At 57.7% G+C, this 15,545-nt stretch overlaps 1 protein-coding gene across 1 annotated transcript in view; it reads left to right on the forward strand.

The window, feature by feature from the left end:
- The window catches only part of SKI (SKI proto-oncogene), a 62,316-nt gene that overhangs the window by 11,821 nt on the left and 34,950 nt on the right, over positions 1–15,545 (forward strand). The gene's annotated exons all lie outside the window — the stretch shown is intronic.

The raw sequence follows: 15,545 nt of genomic DNA on the forward strand, positions 1-15,545 counted from the left end.
ATGCATAGCAGTTGTTGGCGGTGTCTTGGGGGTGTGTTTGGGTGATGAATGTTGTAGGTGGGCAAGGATATGTCTTTTCGCTGCCGGACCGTGTAGCAGCGAGGTGGGAGTCTCAGCCTCCCCATGCCCCCTTCCCTTGTCTTCTGTCTGATCGACTCCATCCCTCATCTGCTGGCCCTTGGACTAAGCTAGATCTGTCAGTCATGGAGGGGGCATTGGTATGTGTCCCTCGTTTTGAGGGATGGCTGTTCATGGGCCAGGTGGGCGGCGGGGTTGCGCTGCCCCCCTGGGGCTGGAACTGGGTGGGCCCCTGCATGATCGAGAAACAGGCCGTTGGGAACTGCTCACCTTCCGAAGGTCCTGCTTCCCAGGCTGGAGACCAGGGATGCTGTTTGCTCATGGGGCTTCTTCCTTCAGTGCTGAGTCCCTGCAGGAGTGTTTCCACAGAATTGCCTGCCTGGCAGGGGCTCTTGGACTGAGGGTCCCCGTGCTGTGTGAGTGTCCAGACTGGAGTCTGTGTGAACTCCCAGCAGTGGAGCAGTTTCCCCCATCACCTGGGGATGGCCAGGCCATCAGCGTGGAGGAGCGTGGACTCTGACAGTCCCTGCTGGGCAGCGGCTGAGGCTTTGGTGAGGGAGATAGGCCATAGGGATTCCGCTAAGTGGGCACGTGTTGTATGGTCAAGCTCAAGTGGCCGTGGGAGAAATGGTGTCAAGAACGTCCATCGGGCTGGAAGGGACTCTGGCCAGCCTGCCTCTCTTAGCACCTCCTCTTTATCGTGGGGCTAGGCTTACAGATGCCCTTAGTCTGAGCACAGGTGTAGAGGCTTGGGTGTCCCTTCGTCCACTGGCTTTGCTCGAGGTTTTTGTGGGCCCCATTGTGATTTCCTGGCTCCTGACGCTTTGCTGAGAAGGTGGGGTGCTATTGGGTGATGCTCTGCAGCCAGGCTCCTGGATGGGCCCAGGCCCGCATGCAGGAGGATGGAATCAGCAAGTTGGGCTGGTCCTTGGTGAAGGCCCCAAAGCGAAGGCCTGGGACTCATCAAATTGGAAACAGCAGCCTCTGGTCAGCCGAGTGTGAGTGAGGGAGGGTGTGGGGGGCCGGCCGAGTGCCCTTGTCTGCGTGTGGTGAGCAGGGCTGTGTTGAAGTAGTCCTCCAGGTCGGGGCCGTCTGCCCATCAGCCCGTCTTCAGCCATCCTGCTGGTTTCCAGCACTTCTCTTTGGAACTGGGCGGGGCCGTCGGCTTGCCGGGGGCAGCAAGGTCCCTGAGTGGCCCTTGCTTCTGTCCCTGCTGCCTGTCTGGGGACCCTCGACCAATGCAGGGCTTTGAGAGTAGAGCCGTTGGCTCCCAACCTTGCTCACAGCCCGTCCGAGTACTGTCTGTCTGAGATGCCAAGCGAGGCCCACGAGGAAGTCTGGGGAGGTGACCGCCGGGCGCCGGGAGGGCCTGGGGGAGGCGGTGCTTCCGGGCCCTGCACCCTGGCCGTCTGGCGGGAGGTGTCGGTGGCCGGCGGCCGGACTCTCTGTGGCCCAGAGACTGTTACACAAGCAGCAATAATGTGTCTCTTTCTAAGGATTGCGAAAGTTGGGGAGGATTTCTCCACTGGAAGAATTATGCAAGTTTCAACTGAAATGTTTTTAAAAAGTTTCTTTGTTTTGAGTCAAAATACAGAGGCTGAATTATTTCCTTAAGATCTATGAGAGCTGCGGGAGAGGGAGAAGCCTCCACTCTTCCCAGGGCCCTGCTTGCTTCCTTCTTTCCTTCCCTCCGGATGCCCATCACACGGGGATGGGGCGTGTTTGGGGGAGGTTGGGCCCCGAGGTCACGGGTGGAAGCTCCTGGCCACACGTGTCCGTGGATTAACAGGGGCCTGTCAGAGCCCCAAGAAGGGATGGGAAGTCATTTCTGGGAGTGTGAAGCTGTCGCCATGGGGTTTGAGGCGGGTTCCTGTTGGTGTCGGGTTAGAGCTGTGACTGGTCTCTGTGTTCATGTGAGTGGAGTGGGGCGGGTGGGGACTCAGGCTGTGTGTCCACAGTTGGCTGGTGTGGCTTGGGCCCTGCGGGGTCCCAGGACGGCCGGAGGAGCCCGTGCTGTGACCCAGCTCTGTGCATGCAGGGCCGGCTTCTCTGGTGGCCCGGGAGCAGCCGGGGTGCTATAGGGTTTACAGCGTTTGAGTCTCCTCTGATTTTACGTTTTTCACTTAGAAAGACTCGAAGAACGCTGCGACTTCTTGATTTTGCAGCTACAGATAATAATTCAGGAAGTCTCGGCGTGGCTCTGTGGCCGCGCAGCCCGCAGCGGTCGGGCCTGCCCCGCGGTCTGGGCTCTCCGGGGAGACCTTTTTGCGGCCGACCTGGGGGTTGTGTGTTTGTGGTTGTGTTGTTGGCTTCGTGTGGGCCCCCAGTTCCGGGCCCGGAATAAATACTTGTTGAATGACTCATGGAGACATGAAATCACTAATGTCAAGGTTTATTGGCAGCTCGGCGCTCGCTGGCTAGTAAAGGAAGGAGCTGGCGCTTTCCCTGGAGTGCATGGAGCCGTCCTGTGGGGCCCCAGCTCAGGGCTGCTGGGGGTTCAGAGAGGGCTCCACCTGGACAGGCCCCGACGTGGCTTCCGCTTGGATGTTGGTTGGCTACTCTGAAAGGAATGTCTCTTGTTGAAAACAGGCTTCTCAGGGGCTACCATGCTGCCTGTCACAGAAGATGTGGTGATGGGTGGTGAGGGGGCTTTGTGGCTATGGAGGAAGGAAGCTGGAGCCACTGGGCCTGAGGGTTGGCAGGACTGTGGGTGGTTGGAGCGGAGGGGGTCTGAGGGCCCTGGGCACCCGTGAGACCTCACTCAACCCCTGAGCGCCTGTGAGGGTTGTTGCTGAGTGGAGGTGACCATCATGTGATGGGGAGGGTCTGAACCCCTGGGACAGGGCCGGCAGTGAGGAACAGGGTTGGACTTCGGGACTGCAGGTGGGGGTCACCTGCATGTTGGGGGTCACCCACTGGGTGGCCCCGTGTGCCTGCACCCACCTCCCTCTGCCCCAGGAACTGTTGGCCACGTCCTCACAGGAGCCCGGCGGTGTGATTGGTGTCTGAGGACCTGGCTGGAACCCGGGCCTTCTCTGCACCCCACTCTCGCCTCATGTATCTCCTGGGCCACATAGCGTTCCAGGAGGGCTGAGGGTCCAGGTTCGTGTGCAGTACGCTACCCCCAGTACCAGAGCCCCTCCATCCGTGGTGCTTGCCAGTGACTGCCAAGAGGGCCCTGAGCCCTGGGGAGCCTGGCGGCCCTGCTGGGCTGGAGGGTGGTGGGAGCTGTGACTGGGCCTGTGTGTGGCCAGCTTTCTCTGTGCACGTCTGTCACCTTGGCTCTCTCGTGACCCCATGGCACTGGTTTGTGGTTCAGGCCTGGTGGGTGGGTGCGGCATCCACGCGCCATGCTGCAGTCCTCCGGTCTGCGTGAGCTGCCTTCAAAGCCTGACCTGCTCGCTGACTGGGGTCACTGTGGTCTCCAGTGGTGCTGGTGGTTCTCTCATGGCTGTCATAGTTCCGCCCGCCCGCCCCCGTGGATGCGTCCTGTTGGCCTGATGGTCTCCTCTTGCTGCCTTTCAACTGCTGGAACAAGAGGGGCCCTTGGTCCTGGGGACCCCCTTGCCTTGCGTGGGGCTGGGGCTTCTCTTGCAGGGACCCACGGGTCCGGCCATGGACAGAGAGTTGCAGAGTCTTCACAGAGAGCCGTGGGGCCTGGCTGGCCTCCCCTGCGTCTCCCAGCCCAGCCGCCGTGGTTGTCTGGGTCTGACTGTTGCCCCCAGTGGGGCCAGTGAGTCTCAGGTGTTCTCTGAGTCCCTGGAGGAGGTGGGGCGTGGGGCAGGGGCCGCGGTGCCGCCCTGGGAGGAGGGCAGGTGCATGTGTCCATGGGTGGTTCTGGAAGCTCCTGCCCAGCCCCACCTCCAGGTCAAGGCAGCGGGGAGTCTCTGCTGGCCTTGCCTCTACCTCCACCTGGGGTGGGGACCCCGGGCCTGGCGTAGTCCCTAGGGTGCAGGCTCTGCACGTCCAGGGAGGGCAGGCTGGCCGTGCAGAGGCTGCTGGCTCCCCCCCACCTGCCGCCTCCCACTTCCTGGTGTTAGAACCACGTTGCCCAAACCATTAAAAAAATTATACTCCCATGTTGAATGATATGCAAATGTAGTCAATTAAGCGAGGGGATTTTAATTAGCAGTTTAAGTTCATGTGTGAAGTGCCTAGCCTTAATTACTTGACAGTTTTGTTGTAAATTTGCTAAGTTTTTTTTTGCAGAACTATCAAAACTGTGATTTTTTTTTAACATCCTTGTATGTAATAAGTGTCGCCCAGCTTGCCTGACCCTAGTGGGTCTTGTCTGCATTTACAAAGCTCCTTAAACTGTGAAAACAAGGTAGGCCCTGGGCTGGCTCCGTGCGGCTCCAATAGTTAAACTGGGTTCTGAGTGGCCCGGGTGTGGGTGGCCGAGGGGTCCTGGGCTCCTGGGTGGTGGACCCGGGGACTCTCCTCCCAGCTGGGGTCTGGCTGCCTGCAATGGAAGCTGGGGCCCGGCAGTGTATCGACAGGCAGGAGCGCAGAGGACTAAGGCTACAGCCCCTGCCCAGCAGACCCGGAATTCCTAAATTCCCAATCTTGCTCCTTCCCCACCTCCAGGAAGGAGGCCCCCCCTCCTGCTGCCGTGCACATCCCCCCGCCCCCCAACCCAGTTCTGATGATGCGGCCCACCCAGCCTGGTGTCCAGTTTTTACTGCGGGAGAGGAGACATGTGCTCTGTTTGTTGAATTCGGATTCGTGTTGGACTCTTCTCCCCTCTGGGGAGGATCTGCTTTAATTTTCCTGTTGCTGTTGTTGAGGTGGTCTCAAGTCATCCAGGTCTTCTGTGGTTTTTAGTGTCCCTCCCAGGTTTTATTATCTGAGCTCCAGGTGTTTCACATACGCAGTTAGGATTTAAATGTTCTCTTGAACTGCCTTGCGATTTCTCTCAGGAGTCCATGTGACAGAGGCTCTGGCCAGGACCCTGCAGAGCAGGCGGCTGTGAGTGGGGGAGGGATGGGGTGCAAGCCTTTTGAGGGGCTTGAGGGAGAGCCACCTGGGCCTCTGCCTTTGCTTGCTTAAGTTTTGAGGGGTGAGCGGGGTGAGCCCAAAGGGTGATCCCAGGGCAGGTTCCTGCCCAACGGTGAGCACCCACCGCCCACAGGGCCAGCATGTGTGTGGACTTACAGTGGGTGGTGGTGTGAGGGCAGATTCAGGTGCCCACGAGTGGGGAAGTGGTTCATGCCGACACATTCCTGGTTCTACACTGCTTTCATCTCACTCATTTCCCCTAATGCCTTCTCGCTAAAGCAGACCCCAGGCATCATTTCACACGTGAGTGTTTCAGTATCCGTCTCACAGATACGGAATCGTGGAAAATCATTACCTTGGGGCTGTTAGCGTGCCTGGCAAAGTTGACAACAGTGTCTGAATGCCTGCGGTCCCCAGCCTGTGTTCAGATCCCGCGTCTCAGACATGGCTCTGCAGGCCTCCCTCATCCATGCCCCTGTGCACACGTGTGTCTTGTGCACGGCTGTGCCTGTGGGCAGCCACGGAGCACTTTGGTGAGCAGTCTGTGGTGCTGAGGGTCCCGGAATGTCTTTCACATCCAGGGCCAGGCTGTGTTTTTGTTATTATGAGAGAGGCTTCAGAGAGCGTCTTAATGTGGACTCCTCCCAGGAGCCACAGTGCAGCAATGTGGAAGTCCATGTACACCTGCCCCCAGCTTGCAGCCCCCCTACTCCACCATCCTGAGCGTCCCTGTGTTGACCTGCGTCCAGCGCGGCTGTGGCCCTCACCCCCACCTCGTAGCTGGGGCTGGTCCCTGCTCTTGTGTGATGGGCGTTGGGCCTCCAGTGCGGGCACCCATGGATGGGACTGTGGTGCATCCTTGCTGCAGGCGTGTGCATATGTGTCTGGGTCAGAGGTCACGCTCAATTGTTTTCTGCAGGGAGGGCGGGGCCTGTGTCCTGAGGGGCCTCAGGTCAGTGGTCGCTGCAGGCACATCTCCTCTGATGCCCGGGACTTGAGCTGAGGCTCTCATAGAAGACTTGGCGGCTCAGAGCGAGCTCCCAACCTTGTTGGTTGCGCTTCCGTTTGTCCCATTTGGTTGCTCACACACAGGGTGCCTGTACCTCTCTGGGTATTCCCTTGGGAGACTCTGACCCAGAGAGGCAGGTCGTCTTCATGGATTCTTGATTTTGTTGCCAAGATTCTCCCTTTTAACAGCATCAGGTACCTGCCTACCTTCCTCCATCCTCACAGCCTTAGTCACTGTCGTTCAGAATAGCCTTGTTGAAGGGAGTATCTCATTGGTTCATTTTTTCCTAAAGGAGTTGGCTATTTTATTATTTTTAGTATTTTTCCTATAATTTTCCTTGTGTGTGTGTTCTTTATTGTGGTAAAATGACACTTACCATAAAAACCTCCCTTCTCCTTTTTCTAAGTGCACAGCTCAGGGGCATTGGGCACATTATCGCTGTTGGGCAGCCATGCCCACCATCATCTCCAGGACTTTATCCTCTTCCCCACCATGCCTTCCCCTGGCCCCCACCCTTCTGCTTTGTGTCTCTGTGACTCTGACTCCTCCAGGGACCTCAGAGACGTGGAATCATGTAGGGTGTCTCCTCTTACGTCCAGTTTGTTTCTCTCCGCATCACGTCCTGAGGTCTGTCCATGTTGGAGCAGGTGCCAGTGTCGGGACCTCGTCCCTGTTCAGGGCTGGATCCTGTTCCCTCCTATAGGTGGACCACATTCTGTTTGTCCGTCATCTGACGACGGGCACCTGGGTTGCTTCTGTGTTTCAGTTGCTGTGCGTGGGGCAGGTCCCCGCTCTCAGTTCTGCTGGGCACGTCCTCACAGGTGGAATTGCTGGGTCACACGGTGGCTCTGCGTCTGCTCCTTGAGCAGCCCCTGTACTGGCTTCCTCGGCAGTGGTGCCCCGCGTCCCAGGTTCCCTGTGTCCTCGCCAGCACTGGTTTCTGGGTTTTGACAGTATTGGTCCTGGGGGCCTGAGGCTGTCTCGCTGTGCTGTTGATTTGTGTCCCCTGATGATCAGTGATGTTGAGCATCTTGTCATGGGCTTGTTGGTTGTGTGAGTACGTTGGCCTCTGAGGTTTAGCCGGTGAGCTTGGCATGAAACTGTCCTCTCTGGAGTCTATGTCCTGCTCCAGTTTCTTGAGAAAGTTCTTAAGAGAGGAAACGGTGGCTCATGCTTTTCCCCACACAGAGGCCGGAGTCTCTGCCTTTTAATCTTGTCGCCACACGGGGGTTGCGTGTTGGGCCCAGAGCAGGGGGACACCCACCTGTGTTCTGGATAGCTTGAGGGCAGCTCTGGGCAGGAGAGCCTGCCGGCTGGATATGGACTTTCCCTCTGGCTCCGGGACAGCCAGGAGCCCACGCCCAGGACCACCGGCCACTTGGCGTTCTCCCTCTGCCTTGGACACAGTTTCCTGAATGACTGGTGCATGCGCCCCTCTCCTAGGCTTTGGGTCCAGCCCAGCTTCCAACCATGATTTCCACTCGTTTGTCTCCGTTGGTTTCAGGAGGCCACAGTGACAGGTGGTCCGGGAGACACTGGTTGACCAGGCAGACCAGGCTGCTCCGGGCGCTGACTGGTGGCCCTGGCCAAGGTGGGCTGTGCCCGCACTGCCCATATCCCAGCCCCGGGGCTGCATTGCCTGAGCACTTGAGTGGCCTCTGAACCAAACCAGATGTTTGGTTTCCAGACGCCCCCATCTTGGCCTCTTGCAGGAGCGGGAGTGGGAGTGGACCCGAAGGCCAGGGACCGGAGAAGTGACCCTCTGCTTCTTTGTCCACTTTGTCTTAGCTGTTGAATATTGATGAGAGTCTGGGGTGTGAGGGCGCCCTGCCGGGTAGCTCTTGAAAGGAGGGTCCTCGATTTTTGTTTTGCAAATACTGCCAGGTCTGCCTGCTGGGTGGGGGTGACGCCACTGGTTGGATTCAAAAGGAAGGCCCGGTGGTGGGAACCAGGGCAGGGCCTGCAGGGACCTCGTGAGGGTGGCTCTTTGTGCTCTGGTTGAAGAAAGAAAGAGGAGTTGGAAACCGCTTGGGGTGGGAGGGCCCCCCTCTGCCCCACCTGCTGCCCACAGTGAGCAGAAAGCACTGTCTTTGGATCTAATTTTAACCTCTTTCTTACCCCATTTTCTCTGTGCAGATGTTAGCAAGTATAATTTTTTGGTATTTCTGGTGAAGTCCAAGTTTCTAGAAATCTAGAGAGGCAGCATTGCTTAATGGTTAGGGGCAGGGATCCTTAAACTTGATTGCTGGGAATTCCCTGGCGGTCCAGTGGATAGGATGTAGCCTTTTCACTGCCGAGGGCATGGGTTTGATCCCTGGTCAGGTGAACTAAGATGCTTCAAGACATGTAGTGTGGCAAAAACAAAAAGAAACACATTGGCTTTTTTTTTTTTTTCCCCTAAAAAAACCAGATATAACCCACTTGATTCCTGGGGCCAGATCCTGGCTCGGGCAACTTGTCACTTGTATTAGAGGCTTTGTCAGTTCCCTGGGCCCTGGTGTCCCCGTCTGTAAAGTGGGTGGGGGAGTGGGGTGCCTCCTCTCATCGGTCATTACGAGGGCCCAGCACTGCGCCCAGCCCTCTGTCTTCCTAAGCCGGGGCATTTGACAGGAGGCAGTGGGCCGGACAGGCCATCCCAGGAGCCCGGTGGGGCCTACGTGTGGGCATACGCAGGCTGGCACAGTGGCCTCCTTGCAGCCAAGCGGGCCAGCGGACGGGCGCCAGCAGGTGCTCTGAGCGGAGCACACAGTGTACCGGGTGGCCAGGCTCCCTGTGCCAGCAGCAGCTCTGGGTAGCCTGGGGCCTGTGCCGTGTGTGGTCAGTGTGCCCATGTTGGCTGCCCTGACGGGCTTGCAGAGTCTCAGCTGACTTCCACGCTGGGTCCCAGGTGAGGCGGGTGCTGGTGTGTTTAACCCGTGTGGGGTCCTGCTGGAATGCTGGGAGCCTCCTGTCCTGGGTCCTCTGGGCTCTGTATGCAGCCAGGCGTGTGTGTGTGGACCCAGGTGTCCACTGCGGCATGGTGCTTGGTGACAGGCTGAGAGAGTCCCTTCTCTGTCAGGTGCAGCCCCCAGGTGGGCCCCTGGACAGAGGGAGGACCCGCATCCTGTTTGAGCAGGGCAGGTGGTTCGGGTTTTCAGATGGGAAGATGGGAAGACTGGGGGTAACTCTTCACACGGGGACTTGGGTAAACGGCCAGCAGTGGTCAGCGCCTCATCCGCAGCCTCAGTCTCAGTGGAGCAGCACTGATCCCAGAGCCGTTCTTACCCAGAAAGATGAGGATTTCCGGAAAGCAGAAACAAGGCAGTGTGTCAAGAACCCTCTTAGGGAGGCTTGCTCGTTCCCGTCCTGCTCTTGGGGCAGAGCCTCAGGAGGGAGGAGCCCAGGGGCAGCAGCTAGGGTCCAGGGTCTTGGCTGGGGGTTGGCAAGGGGTGGGGGTCCCATCCACCTGCTCCTTGTCGCTACAGGTCCTCACATGCTGGATTATGCATCACCCTTGCAGAGAGTCGAACAGAATCAGAGATCTGTTTTTCAAACTAGGGTTTGTTACTGTTCAGGAAATTTGGAATTTTGAGAGGTTTTTCATGCTGCTCTTGTTCCATTTCTGATGCTTTTGGGTCCGATTTAGAAAAACCACTCAGTGTGGCTTACATGTTGCAAGATGTCATTGCCCTGCCCAAGCTGGGTGTCCCCAGAGCGCTGCTGTCCCTTCTTGGCACATATTCTTGTGTCCTCACACCAGGGGGTGGCTTCCACGCCCCTGCGGATGGCTTCCACGCCCCTGTGGACAGAGGAGCAGCCAGCCACCCGTTGGTGAATCTGCCGTCTCTCCTTGGTTCAGGGCTTTTTATTTTTTATTTGTTGTGTACTTGGCTGCACCGGGTCTTTGTTGTGGCACGCAAGATCTTTTAGCTGTCGTGTGTGGGATCTATCCTTGATGAGGGATTGAACCTGGGTCCCCTGCACTGGGAGCACAGAGTCTTACCCACTGGATCACCAGGGAAGTCCCTGGGGCTTTTTTATTATAAGAAGTTTTCAAGTGAAGCTTTTCTGCAGTGAAGCTTTGAGGCAGATTCCCCAGGGTTCACTGCCACTGTCCCGCTGCATTGGAGGGAGAGTGTCTAACACTGTGGTCCTTGGTGTGTGACCGTGGGGGCCCGGCTGCAGTGCCGTCATGCTCCTCATCCACTCAGCCCTCCCGCAGCAGTTTGCTTCTGCCCAGGACCCACTAGGATGGGCCCTGCGATCTGGCGTCTCTGTCTGAGCCTGTCCGCTGAGATCCCTCCGCCTGTGGTCCTGCCTGATGCAGCATCTGAAGGGCGAGGGGCTGTCCTGTGGGCACATGCTGGGTGTGTCTCCTGGCTGGTGTCGGTGGCAGGCTTGGAGCCCTGCTCCCCTCGGGGATGGCAGCTTCACTCACACTCGTGGTGAGTCTGCTTCTTCCCTCTGTGGTTAATAAATAATCTGTGGGCAGACTTTAGACCCTGGCAGTGTCCACTCCCCATGAACTTGCTCCTGGTGGGTTGGCTGTCCCTCCAGGATGCTGCCTGACCTGCTGCTCCTCTCTCTCCTCCCCTCCCCCCCCACCCTCCTTCCTCCTCCCCTCCCTCCTCCTCCGGCTGGTTGGTGTCACCAGATTAGCCCCAGACAGTGTTGCGGTCATTCCTGCCATTATTTGATGCCTCAGTCATCCTCTTTGGGCCACCTGCTAGGGACTCAGTCTCTCCCTATGGCTTTTCTCTGACCCCCGACCCCTGCCCGACGCCCCCACACCTCCCTGCAGCGTGTGGCCCATCCCCTCCTAACTGTAAGGCAGCTGGTCACTGGGGGTTTAGACACAGATGCAGCCCCTTGATGTGGTCACACCTGCCCCCCAGCAGGAGCCCCCGGGGGTGGGTGGGTTCCAGTCTCAGGGTTGTGTCACGGTGGGGCAGCAGTCGGTGGCTGCTGACAGTAGAGGGTCTCGTTGCCCGTGAAAGTTGGGCCATTTTCCGCGTCTTGTGGGTCATGGATGAGACCCGAGCCACTTCCCCCGATTTCTGTCCTGGGCCTCCCACAGGGCTGCATCTGTTGCCATTTCACTCTGAGCCCAGAGGCTATGTCTGTGCCTCTGTTCACTCCGCCCTGGATGTGCCCTGCCCTGGGGTCACTCACGCTTTTCCACCTGGGATGCTCCCAGGTTCCCGTGTGACACGTGGGGTCAGGAGGGGAGGGCGCCTAGTGGGCTGCACGCCCTCCAGATGCCTGTTACTTCAGTTTGAGGTGGAATGGAGAAGATTGAAAACCATCCTTTTTTCCCCATTTTAAAAACGAATCTTTATTCTACTTCAAATCTCTGAAAGCTCTGTAAAGTTAAAAAAAATAATAATGAGGGTTGATTCATTTTAGCTGCCCTAATAAGAAAGATGTTGTTCAGTCACTAAGTTGTGTCCGACTCTTTGTGAGTCCAAGGACTGCAGCACGCCAGGCTTCCTTGCCTTTCACCATCTCCCAGAGTTTGCTCAGACTCGTGACCATTGAGTCAGTGATGCCATCCAACCATCTCATCCTCTGTCACCCCTTCTCCTTCTGCCTTCAGTCTTTCCCAACATCAGGCTCTTTTTCAGTGAGTCAGCTCTTCATATCAAGTGACCAAAGTATTGGAGCTTCAACATGAGTCTTTCCAATGAATACTCAGGGTTGATTTCCTTTAGGATTGACTGGTTTGATCTTCTTGCTGCCCGTGAGACTCTCAGTCTTCCCCAGCACCACAATTTGAAATCATCAATTCATGGCGCTTAGCCTTCTTTATGGTCCAGCTCTCACGTCCATACATGACTACTGGGAAAACCAGAGCTTTGAATGCGAGTGTTTTGAGAGCAGTAGTCGCTGTTCCAGGCTGGAGTCCTGCCCTTGGTGTGACCTGATGGTCTGAAGGTCCTCTGGGTCATGGTGGGGGCGGGGGTGTTGGGGGTCATGATCCCAACAGGTGGCCCAAGGCCTCTGTGGCTGGGAAGGTGACCCCAAGTTCTGTGCCCTGTGCTGGGGACACAGCCTCCCAGGGAGCGTGGGTGGAGTCCTTGACGGCTCCAGTGCACTGTACCTGCTGAGAGCTTTTGCCTCTGTCAGCTGCTGACCACAGAGTGATGCGAGAGCCTGAATGCAAGGACGGGCACCTAGGAGAAGACAGACCTTGAAGACACACTGGGCCACAGCCACCTTGCCCTCCAGTCTTCCCACATAGTCCATGGCCCTCCGGAGAGGACCAAGCCTGTGTCCCCACAGCCCCTCCCAGCTTGAGGCTAGTTCCTTGGTGAGGCCAGTGTTGGGCCAGTGCCAGGCTCTGCCAGGAGTACCTGTGGGTCTAGCTATCAGCAGAAGGTTCTAAATACTGAGCCTCACAGGAACATAAGGATGGCCTGATTGGAATGAATATTTAGGATCTGATTTGATTAAAGTTGCTTTGGCTAATCTGTGGGGTACTATGCACCATGGGTCACAGCCTCATCCGTCCCAATCTGCAGCCAAGCACCCCGCCAGCACCCCCCGCCCCCCCACCCCCCCGCCACGGTCAGTGAGCATGGGCATCGTGGGGCAGGGGGCCTCAGGTCCTCCCCGACAAGGCTCCCAAAGCAGCACGTGTGCTTGTTTTCTATGTACCCTGTGTCCAGGTCTCCAGGGAGGGGAGAGGGACATTGTGTGTGTGGGTCTGTCTTTAGACAGGCCCTTCGAGGAGACAGCACGTGAAGCTGAATTCTCTCAAACCTTCCTGCACACATGCCTGGTAACCAAGGCTGCCACCACCACCAGGGGCCTTGCTCTTATTCCCGAGGATTTGTTCCCAGCGTGCGTGTGCGCGTGCTTAGTCGCTCAGTTGTGACCCCATGTGACTCTCTGTGACCCCATGGGCTGTAGCCCACCAGGCTCCTCTGTCCATGGGATCGTGCATTTGTTAGTAAGTGCCTGGGAGTGAGGCGGAGGCTGAGACAGGCCCCTTGGGGATGAGGAGGAGCTGGCCCTGGCTGTGCTTCCAGCTGGGTGCCATGTGCAGGCCTGGCCTCCCTGCCGCTTGCAGGGCCCAAGGGGGTGGGGGTGGGGGGGCGGCGTGTGCGAGCAGCGGGCCCAGCAGGGCCTCCCTGTGGCGCTTTCTGGCGCCTGAGGCCCCAGAGCCAGTAGTTGAGGGCCTTGCCCCCACCTTGCCTGGGCGTCGGGTTTTGTGTGGTTCATGTGGAACTGAGGGACCTTCCTTCAGAAGCTGGAGGGTATATAGCCCTGGGAAGCCCAGCATGAGTGGGAAGAAGCCTCACAGCTGCCCGGTGGCATGAGGAGCACAGAGGGGTGGGGGTGAGGTCAGCCAAGGCCTTGGCCGGGCCTGGCACTGGTGGCCCCTGTCTGTCGTGGGCTGATGTGGACCCCGGGGGCTGCTGCAGAAAAGCATTGCCTTCTGGACGCCTCACACCTGCCCTACTCATCCCCTGCGAGGCCTGCTCTGATGGGGAGCCATCCCAGGCCCCACGCACACCCAGCATGCCTGCCACCTTGGCGGTGCCACCTAGCCCTTGCCACGGGAGGGGACTGTGGACTGTGCTCACTGGATCCCCTCTGCCCCCCACCCCTGCAGTCAAGAGAAGGGCTGGAGGTACCAGACCTCCCTGGGCCCTGGGGGAATCGGACTCTGGCAGGGGGGGTTGAGGGCCGTGTGAGCAGCCTTTGGGCTGCAGGTCTGAGCGTCTGTGGCCAGGAGCTGTCCTGAACTGTGCTGCGGTGTTTCAGGCGCCCCAGGCATGTTCGTTGGTGGGTCCAGGGGAACTTCCCTGTGTCTCTGAGACTTTCTGAGATACGTGGGAGCTTCTCGTCCATCTCTAGATGCTGATTCTGTAGAGTTGGGAAGGCACGCCATGTTGACTGGGCTGTCATTCTGCGAGGTGCACCTGCTTAGAGTGCTAGCTGGCCTCTTGCCGACCCCTCTATCCTTAGAAGAAGCACCATCCAGCCGTGATTGACTTGTTTCCAGTTTTGGCACCGATGGAAGGGCTGACCCAGGCTCTCCTGCCCATCAGGGAAATCCCAGGGTGCAGGAACCCCTTGCAGGGACCACTGCTGTCTGTCCTGTTGCTCTGTCCCTTGAGTCACCCTGCAGTGGAGCTGCATCCTCCCAGGAATGGCCGGACTGAAAGGTCAGGATCCTTGTCGGCTGCTGTCCATTTTGGTTTACTTGGTGCTCAGTCTGGACATGCTGACATGCACCCTCTGGCTGTCAGACAGCCCTTGTGTGCGCTCCTGCTCGTCACTGTGGCCTCTGGGCGGGAGCAGAGTTAGGACCTTCTGTTTGCTTCTGATGTCCTCAGGGTCTAGGCCAGCCGACTCTGGCTGTGACTCAGCCTTTGCAGGTGGGATCGTGATGTCCTGGGTAGGCACGGCCATGGCGGCTCTTCTTCCTTCAGATGCCCTGTCCTCCTGTGGGGTACGCTGCCCGGTAAGGCCTGCTTTGTCAAGTGGTAGGAGGTGTAGGCTTGTACCCTCACTCCCCAGGCACACGAACATCATTTCTTCATCTCTCTGGGGTTTGAGGGTATGATGTTTGTTTTTATCATTACACAGGTGTCCTCTTACAGCTAAAGGGCAGAAGGCCCAAACTCAGCGTCCGCGTCCTGTCTTCCCTACTTGGCATTGGGCAGGAGCTTCCTGTGGTTCACAGCTTATCTATCCTCTGTTGACTCCATGTTTCTCAGTCACCTCCAGGCCCACCCAAGCCTGTGTGTCTCAGGTTTGGATAAATCGACCCTTCATGCTGACCACTGTGACTGGGGGATTGTTTATCCTGAACTGGTAGACAAGTTCTGACCTCGCTTCCTGTCTGCTCTAGGTCCTGCATGCTGACAGGTCCCACGTTCTGACCTCACTTCCTGTCTGCTCTAGGTCCTGCATGCTGATAGGTCCCACGTTCTGAGCTCACTTCCTGTCTGCTCTAGGTCCCGTGTTCTGACCTCCCTTCTTGTCTGCTGTGCGTTCTCCATCCTGGCAGGTCCCTTGGTTCTGACCTATCTGCTCTAGGTCCTGCGTTCTGACGTCACTTCCTGTCTGCTCTGTTTTTCCAGATCCTGACATCACTTCCTGTCTGTCTGTCGTGTGTCTTGGGTTGGTCAGTCACTGTTTCCTGCTCCCCTGTGTGGTGCTGTCCCCTCTCGGAGGCCGAGGTGCTGGACCTGGCGTGTGCCCTGCCTCTTCCTTCTGAGCCCAGCACCCGACAGGTGGCTGTGCAGGCCTGGTGTGGGTGCCTACCCCTTTTGGGGAGCCTGGTGGCATGTCCCAGCTGTTGGCCCACTGCTTTCCGGTGACCTGGAGAGCCTTCTGGCTGGACGTCGGCCTCTCTGTCTCTTGGTATCACTTTCTGGAAATTTCCTCCAGTTTATTGTCATGTTCATTTTTGTTTAAGTTTTATGTTTTATTTTTGGCTGTGCTGGGTTTTCATTGCTGTGCAGGG

The sequence above is a fragment of the Bubalus bubalis genome, chromosome 5 (genome assembly GCF_019923935.1).
Source record: "Bubalus bubalis isolate 160015118507 breed Murrah chromosome 5, NDDB_SH_1, whole genome shotgun sequence".
NCBI classification, from domain to species: Eukaryota; Metazoa; Chordata; class Mammalia; order Artiodactyla; family Bovidae; genus Bubalus; species Bubalus bubalis.